Source organism: Desmodus rotundus, chromosome 2 (assembly GCF_022682495.2).
Source record: "Desmodus rotundus isolate HL8 chromosome 2, HLdesRot8A.1, whole genome shotgun sequence".
NCBI lineage: Eukaryota > Metazoa > Chordata > Mammalia > Chiroptera > Phyllostomidae > Desmodus > Desmodus rotundus.
This window is the reverse complement of record NC_071388.1, coordinates 81,401,523-81,411,342: the sequence shown is the minus strand read 5'-3', so window position 1 is coordinate 81,411,342 and position 9,820 is coordinate 81,401,523. Positions and strand designations below refer to the sequence as shown.

The 9,820-nt window shown below is 35.0% G+C and overlaps 1 long non-coding RNA gene across 1 annotated transcript in view; it reads right to left on the bottom strand.

Annotated features, from left to right (window-relative positions):
- LOC123478450 (uncharacterized) overlaps positions 1 to 9,820 on the bottom strand; it is a 35,884-nt gene continuing 26,064 nt past the window's right edge. The window contains exon 3 of the long non-coding RNA XR_006653652.2: positions 1 to 577. This is a non-coding gene — a long non-coding RNA (uncharacterized lncRNA). The remainder of the gene's footprint in view (positions 578 to 9,820) is intronic.

The following is a 9,820-nucleotide window of genomic DNA, read 5'->3' as shown; positions in this document are numbered from 1 at the left end:
TTATTGAAAAAATGCATTTTCCAATTTAAAAGTTATTTGAAAATTAAACATTTCCTGCTTCTCACTGAAGTGTATTTTTTTAAGACAACTGTTGATCTGCAGATGGCTCCGGGTAACTTAAATATGGACTTGCTACATCTACCCAAAACTTGAACCCACTGATGGAGTAAAACAGTTAATTTCATGATTCTGCAGAAAGTTCACTTACAGAAATACCTTCTGTAATTCAAATATTCTGAGTTTGCCAAATGAAATTAAATGGTGGGATCAATAATTTTGAGATCGTTGTTTTGTACCTCTGGAGTGAATCCATCATCAGTCATTTCATTGAGCATATTATAAAATCTTTAGTCTTCAGAAGTCTTCCCTTTACTCCCCAAATAACAATCATCACAGTCTCTCGTCCCACTTGTACAACATAACCCTCAATCTTTCACAGGGTTCTCTCTCCAAGTATTGCAGATACACACCCTTCAAATCTGTGTGAACAGTTACATATCCATTGTCAATTCACAAAGATGTTCCAGGGATCTCTGTTATGGTACTTATCCAAAAATCCAAGCTTCTTTCTTGAAGACTAGGGTATTAGAAAGAAAAACAAAGTCAGAAAAAGAAAGCTTAAAGTTGGATATCAGCTATTTCTACTCCTAGAGACAGTTGGTCATCCCTCTTCACTGGAAGTCTTTTATTTGGTCTTCTTTTTTAGTGTCACAGATTGGTGCCAATGGCAGGGTTCCTCTTACCTCTCACAGACAGAGAATTCCAAAGGACCCCTTAGCTTCCATTTTTCCTCCACTATGTCAATATGAAATTATAAATTTTTCACAGACAATCACACTGCCTACAATAGAGTCAAAGTTTCCTGTTATAGAACAGCCAAGTTCTTGTTTTCCCTAACTTTTCCATCCCATAATGACATTTTGGATTCACCAAACAAAATTGTGAGCCAGTCTTCTATCTATAAAACTTAAAATCAAATTTCAGTTTATCATTCAGTAATTTAATTGCCTGTTATATTATTATATATTAGACATAGTGAAAGACACATTATAAAGGGTTGGGACTCTATTATCTTTCTCTGAAGCATGTTGATTTGTCTTTCTAGCAGGCAATTAAAATACTAAATGTGCAAATCACGCCAGGTCCCAGACAATCCCACAGTGGTGGTAGTGACAGCCATAGAGACTGCTAACCCAAAATGACATGGATGTTAAAATTATCAGATAACACCTATTAAGGTGCTATTCTAATATGCTTCAAGAAGTAAGGGTAAATACTTAGGAAGCAAATAGAAAAATGAAAAATCTTAGCATAAAAATAGAATATGTAAAAAAACTCAAATTGATATTTTAGAACTAAAAACTACCATAATCCAGTAAAAATGTTCACTGGATGAACTCAATAGCAAATGGAAGTGATAGAAGAAAGTCTTGAAAATTGATTAATAGAAATTACTTAATCCAAAAAATAAAAAGCAAAAAAAGATTTAAAAAAAAAATAAACAGAGGCCCTGGTGGTGTGGCTCAGTGGACTGAATGCTGCCCTGTGAACCAAAGGATAGCTGGTTCGATTCCCAGTCAGGGCACATGCCTGGGTTGCAGGTCAGGTCTCTAATTGGGGGTTCGAGAGAGGCAACTGCACATTGATGTTTCTCTCGTTCTCTTTCTCCCTCCCTTCCCTCCCTCTAAAAAATAAATAAAGTCTTAAAAATATAAAAAGAGCCTCAGAGGCCTGTGGTAAAATGTCAAAAGATTTAACATTCATGCCATTTAAATCTCAAAAGAAAAGGAAGAAGAATAAGGTGCAGAGACAAATATTTGAATAAATAATGGCTGAAAACTTCCTAAATTTGGCAAGAGACATAAATTTATAGATTCAAATTCAGTGAATCCCAAAGCAGGATAAGTAAAATGAAATCTATGCCCAGCCACATCAGCATCAAACTTCTAAAAACTAAAAACAAAGAGCATTTCTTGAAAGTGGCCAGAGAAAAACACATTACATAGAGGGAAACAACAATTTGAAGGATAATAGGTTTCCCATGAGAAACCATGGGATGCTAAAGGACAAAATTTTTAATGTGCTGAAATAAAAGAACTGTCAACTCAGAGTATATATCCTTTAAAGGTGAAGAGGAAATTGAAAATATCAGATAAAGAAAAACTAAAAGAATTTATCAACAGCAGACTTACTGTGAAAGATATGCTAAAGGAAGATCTGAAGAAAGCAGGTAAATGATATCAAAGGGGAACTAGAAACTTTGAAAGTGAAGGAAGTCCAACAGAAATGGTAACTATATGGATAAATACAAGACTATTTTTCTCTCGGTACTGTAAATATTTATGATGGCTGAAAGCAAAAATGATAACATTGTCCCATGGGGTCTCAATGTATGTCAGTATAATGTGTATGAAAATTACAATGGTAAGGGGTCTTATCTATAGTGTGGTAAGGTTTCTACATTTCATGTGCAGTGATAAAATATTAATTCTATGTAGACTGTGAAAGGTAAGGATAAATATAAGCTCTAGAGCCACAATTAAAATACATACATATATACACATACAGAAAAGCATAATCAAAAACTCAATAGATAAAATAAAAGGGAATACTGATAAATATTCAAATATCATAAAAGACAGAAAAAAGAAATAGATATAAAAATCAGAGGAAAACAAGAGAAATAATAAAAGTGTAAACCTGTTTTAAACTTGTGTAAGTCTAAACAAATAATTACATTAAAAATAAATGCTTCAAATACACCAATTTAAAAATGGATATTTCAGGATGTACAAAAAGAGACACAACTTTAAATATACTCACTTTAAATATAATAATGTAGGTAAATTAAAAGTAAGTTAAAGGATTCATTTATCATGAAGACATAACAATCCTAAACATGTATTATTCAACAACAGAACCTCAAAATACAGGAGACAAAAATTTATGGAATTAAAAAGATAAGTTTCCAATTCTAGTTGAAAGCTGCAACACTCATTTAGTAGTTAATAGAATGAGTATATTTTTTAAAATTAGCAAAGATTATAGAAGACAAGACAATAATATTAACTGAGTCTAATTAACATTTATAAAATTCCATGAAATGACAATACACATTCTGCTCAAGTGCAGATGAAATATATTGCAAGATAAACCATATCCTGGGTCAAAGCAAACTTAACTATTTTTTTAAATTAACAATTTATTTTAATGAAACCAGTCAATTAAACTAAAACTCAATAACAGGAAGATAACTGAAAAATGTCCAAATACCTAGTAACTAAACAACATAATTCTACATATTCTATGAATCAAAGAGGGAGTTGTGAGGAAAATTGGAAAATATTTTGAACTGAATGAAAATGAAAATTAAACATATTAAAATTTGTGAGATTTTAGCCAAAGCAATGTTTGAAGGGATATTTATACCATTCAAAACTTATATTAAAAAAAGAATATTTCTCAAATCAGCAATTTAAAAATCTACCTAAAAATAAATCTATCTTAAACTAAAAAAAGACCAAAATATATCCAAAGCAAGCAAAAAGAAGAAACTAATAAAGGCAAGAGAAGAAACCAAAGAAATTGAAAACAAAAAAAAAAATACAGAAAATTGACAAAACCAAAAACTGAGTTTTTAAAAGCAATGACAAAATTAATCAACCTCTAACCAGACTGACAAAGAAAAAGAGAAAATACAAATATTGACATTATCAGGGACAAAATAAGGGACATCACTACAGACTCTGCAGACACCAAAATGATAATAAGAGAATACTACAAACAACTCTACACACATACCTTACAACTTACATTAAGTGGACCGATTTCTCCAAACACACAAACTACCACAACTTACCTAATGTGAAATACATAATTTGAATGATTCTATGTCTATTAAATAAATTTAATTCATAGTTTATAAACCTTCCTAAGATGAAAACTCCAGCCCCAGATGATCTTACTGGCAAATTCTATCAAAGATTTAAAGGAAGACATAACATCAATTCTACAATTATCTTCCAGAAAATAGAAAATAACACTTTCCAACTCTTCTTTACCCAAGGCCAGCCTTACCCTGATACCAAAACTAGAAAACGACAGTACAAGAAAAGAAAATTATAAGCCAATATACTTAAAGAGCATAAGCACAAAACTCCTTAACAAATTAAATCCAGTAATATATAAAAAGAATAATACACCACTACCGATTGAGGTTCATGTCAAAATGTAAAGTGGCTTCACTATTTCAAAATAAATTAATGTAGGAAAGGCACTTGACAAAATTCAAATGCTTTTCATCATAAAAATTCCCAGCAAACGAAATGGAAGGGAACTTCCTTAGCCTGATGCATCTGCAAAACTCCCATATCACAATCAATGGTAACAAGCTGACTGCTTTTGCTCTAAGATCAGGTACAAGGCAAAGATTTCCACTCTCACCACTCCTATGCAGTCCTACTGTAGGGTATGTGTTAGCCGGTGCAATAGGCAAGAAAAAGGAATAAAGATACAGAGATTGGAAACAGAGGAATAAAACTGTCCCTATTTGCAAATGAAATGATTGTCTACACAGAAAATTTGAAGGAATTTTAAAAATGGAGGGAGGACCCTAGAACTAAGAAGTAAATTTAGCACCATCTCAGAATTCAAAGTCAACATTTGAATACTGGTAGTATTTTTTTTAAATACTACTAGTATTTTATATGGTAATAATAAACAATTGGATGCTGAAATTTTTTTCAAAAAATACCATATATAACAACTCCAAACAATACAAGAGAAACAGGTATAAATCTTAAAAATATGTGTAGAATCTGTATGCAGACAACTGCAGAACACATAAAAAATAAATGAAATGTTAAGTAAAGGAATATATACAATAAATACTACTCAGTAATAAAAAAAAAACAAAGTAATGGTGCATGCAAGAACATAGATTATTTTTAAACAGTATGTTGAAATAAAGAAATCACACATAAAGAGGCACATTATTTCATATATATGTGTATATATATGCAAAATTAATATTTTCTCAGAACAGTGGTTGCCTATGGAGCATAGTGTTTCAAATGCAGCGTAGGAGACTTTCATGGTGGATGAAACGTTCTCTACCTTGATTGGTGTGGTAGCTGTACAAATGTATTCATTCATAAGAACTTATCCAATTTTACACTTAGCATAAATTTTATCTTAAAGATTATTGAGAAATTTGTTTCTGCTCTGGCCATTTACGCTTCAGAAATGTTAAAGTCAGACTCTAAGCTCCCTAAATTCTCTGCATAATTTGTTATTATATATCCCAAAATATTCTCATTCCTTTTAACCTGCTCTACATGTTCTCCTTTAGAAATTTCATATTCTGAAAATAATTTTCCAAGCTGCTCTTTCCATTGGAAGAATATGTTTAATTATTTGTATAATCAAAGACATATTTTTTTAAAGGCTAGGCTATGTAATTAATCTGGAGTCCTTCTAAATTGACAAATTTCATGATGTAGTTCCTCAATAAATTTTCAGACAAGTCTGACTGTCCGTGAAAGAAGCCAGAAGAGGTAGAGAGAATAGAATTGACATTTGGACAAAGCTCCTGACTTAGGGTTTGAAATGGATGGACCTCCTCAAGAACTCCAAGAAGCTCTTGGTGAACCTGTGGGGACAGCACAAGAGTGAGGAACAGCTTACAAAGACAGCTGATGAGGGTGAGTAAAATTCTGCTTTCACATTTCACCTTCACCTCTCTTTTCCTTATAGGTCGCTACTGAACAAAAGTGCTCTTATTAAAAGGATAAACACTGATTTTCTGCTGATAAGGAAATCAGCCTGTCCGTGTTAAAACAACATCACATTGGCAGTGAGAGAAAGAAAATTTCAGCGAAATGCTGGCTCCTTATATTTCCTGCTTATACAACATGGTCACTTTCATTTCTTTAATCACTTTATTGTTGTTCAATTACAGTTGTCTGCATTTTCTCCCCATACCCCCCCCACACCAGCCAATCCCACCTCCCTTGCTTGCTTCCACCCTCCCCCTTGGTTTGTCCATGTGTCCTTTATAGTAGTTCCTGAAAACCCTTCTCCCCACTGTCCCCTCCCTCCTCCCCTCTGGCTATTGTTAGATTGTTCTTAATTTCAATGTCTCTGGTTATATTTTGTTTGCTTTTTCTTTTTGTTGATTATGTTCCAGTTAAAGGTGAGATCATATGGGACCTCATCAAATTAAAAAGCTTCTGCAAGGCTAAAGAAAACAGCATTAAAATGAAACCAACTATATGGGAAAACATTCTTGTCAATAATACCTTGGACAAGGGTTTAATCTCCAAAATATATAAAGAACTCACACGAATCCACTCCAGGAAGACAAAAAACCCAATTAAAAATGGGTAAAAGACTTGAACAGACACTTCTCCAAGGAACACATACAGAGGGCCCAGAGACATATGAAAGGATGCTCAGCATCACTAGCTATCAGAGAGATGCAAATTAAAACCACAATGAGGTACCATATCACACTGGTCAGAATGGCCAACATAAACAAATCAACAAACAAGTGTTGGAGAGGATGTGGAGAAAAGGGAACCCTAGTACATTGTTGGTGGGAATGCAGACTGGTGCAGCCACTGTGGAAAACAGTATGGAATTTCCTCAGAAAACTAAAAATGGAACTGCCTTTTGACCCAGCAATTCCACTGCTGGAATTATACCCTAAGAGCCCTGAAACACCAATCCAAAATAATGTGGTCACTTTCAAACATAACTTCATCCCTTTCGAAAAACGTTTTGAAGTTAGGTGGCTACAGCCACAGGCCCACTGCTCTGACCCCTTTCCCAAGGGGTCACCACGTTATTGGATCCTCACCCCTATTAAGTGTCACAAGGTAGGCTCTTTCACTTCCACCCACTTCCAGGCAATTTTCAGAAAGAGTCCTAGCTCCTAACTTACATGTAAATAAAATCCTTAATTCTGATTCACATGCTTTGTGACAGCAGGAATCTGTGGAAAATGATAAAGGGATAAACTTCACATGTGGTTGGATTATAGTACAGAACAGAAACACCAGCTACAGGATGGCAAAATGATTCATGCCCTAAACCAATTGCTTCACAGAAAACAGCATTTCAGTCGTGGGTGACCACAAGACTGTGAGAATTCCACACAGGAATCTTGGGGCAGGGGATTTTTACGTGGCACGAAATGGAAAATTGACAAAGTTCTATCTTCAGGGTAACCATCTGGCATGGGAATGACATGCTAAATATTACCACATTAATTAGGAGGACCTTCTAGAGATTCCCCAGGGAATTATGTCTTCTCCTGAAAAAGAACAAAATGACTTTTCTAGCTTAGGCTGTGACTGAAGAGATTATTTTCATTCTCATCTAAATTTCATCATCCCCAACATCCTCCAAGTGATTTAGGCAAATTTTCTGTTGCCAGTTAATTAATGCTTCCTGAACAGTTCAGCCTTGATTAAAAAACATTTTTTTAAATACTTTTATTATGCATCTTAGAAATACCAGGAAGGAAAATTCTATTTCTATGCTTATATGTCCAACTAGCATCCAAGGAGAAGTTGTTGGGCGTATTTGGTTAACTGTTCCAAGCGGTGGCACTACTTCTGAGGGCTGTGAAAGAATCTCCTTCGACTCCATCTTAGTGGAGTTTCAGCGAATGTGACTTGGGCTTTACTCCTGCCCTGATGTAGGCATCAGCAGTGAACAAAAACAATCATTATTCAAAAAGAAAGAATATATCAAAACTTGCAATTTTATATTGGGAAGAGCTATTGCAGCCTTTCTCAAATATTAAGCACAGAAATCCCCCTTCTGACAGTTAAGTCAATGTTCTTCTTTCCTTCATTTGACTGTGTTCATATGAGTAAAATAAGATCAAAAAGACATGGTGAAACCAATCAATCTCACAAAATGTCATGGCAGAAGTTATTTGCTAAATATAAAATAACTTGCAATTTGTCAACTACTTATTGCCTAGAAAAATACAAAGTGATGTCATACAAACTGTGAATCAAGTAAAATGTATCTTTGGTTCTCTCACATGTTGCCTTTCTACTATGCCGCCCCCACTGGTCATCTGGATATACACAGCCCAATATGGACCACATGTGGTTATTTACATCCCAATTTAAATTAAATAATGATAAAAATTCAGTTCCTCAGTCGCACCAGACACATTTCAAGAGCTGAGTAATCACAGGTGGCTAACAACTACTGTATTTAATAGTACAGATATATATTTTCATCACTGCAGAAAGTTCTAAGGCACCATGCTGGTCTAAATTCTTAGAGTATTTGCTATCACCTCTCTGGCCAGGGCCCTTCCTAGCCAGGCCATGTCTACCCAAGCATTTCCCCATGATTTTATTCCTTCACTCTTCTTTTTTTGCTCTCATAGTTTCCCTGAGCCTTCTCATAGTTCAAAGTAGTAACTCATTGGAAGTGTAGTAGAAAATAGTATATTCAAAGTACTATTTGTAATTCTTTCCTAAAGGGCCTTCCTCTCAACATAAATAACTTGGAAAACTAATCCACACTTAAGCAATTTGTAGATACACAGAATTAATGTATTCTTCCTCCAAAGTAACACATTTGTATAGCAGAAAGCTTCTGGAAATATCACACATTTACACAAAGGGTTGACTCTAAGGTGGTGATTTTAAGTGCCCTGGTAGCCGGGAAACCTTGGTGAACAAAGCTCAGAACACAAAAGCCTTCAGCAGTCTTTCAACACACATTGCCTGTTGGCCTATTCACCCACCCTGGCCTCTGGTCACTCTGCTCTTTTGTCTCCTAGGAGTACTTGGCTATTGGATACTACATTACCATAAAGGAGGTAGTGTTATGCTTCTGACAAGGAATGGGAATAGTAGGTCAAAAGAAATGTTTGTTTTGCATGTAACTATGAAAATTGTTAGAGATCAGGGTGGGGTGTTGGTATCATAATCCATTTATTCTTTGTCCATTCTGGGCTCCTGGCCGAGTCACCACACAAACAATCATTAAAGGCAGAATTAGAGATAAGGATCTTGGTAAAAGTTTAGCAAAAAGTTCCTTCTCCCCCAACTGAGGGCTTTGATAAAAACTGAACTGCCAATTTACTGATGGGCACTTAATTGTGGTACATTTACACAATGAAATTCTACACAGCAGAAAGAAAGAAGGAGCTCCTACCCTTTGCAACAACATGGATGGAACTGGAGAGCATTACGCTAGGTGAAATAAGCCAGGTGGTGAAAGACAAATACCACATGATCTCACCTTTAACTGGAACCTAATCAACAAAACGAACAAGCAAGCAAAATATAACCAAAGACACTGAAATTGAGAACAGACTGACAGTGACCAGAGGGGAGGTGGGAGGGGATAATGGGAGGAAAAGGGTGAAGGGTTTAGGAACAACTATAAAAGACACATGGACAATAACAAGTGGGGGTGGAAACAGGGGAAGGAGGTGAGGAGGGCTGGGGTGGTGGGGAGGGGAGGGGGAGAAAGGTAAAAAACTGTACTTGAATGACAACAATAAAAAAAAAGAATATTCCATTGTTTTAGGCACAATGAAGAAAATTCCTAAAATAAACCTTAGTATCTTGGTGATGTTCTTAATTCAAAGAGAATAAGAAAATACCCTTTACTCTTTGATAATAAAACTTATATCTTATGAACATTAAAAAAAAAAAAAAACTGAACTGCCAAATACAGCTTCAGCCAGGAGACACAAGAGAAAAGAAGAGAAAAGATTTCCACCCCCTAAGTAAGAGATGATCAGGTGTGCAAACAGACTCTTGTTTGGACTGTAGGCCCC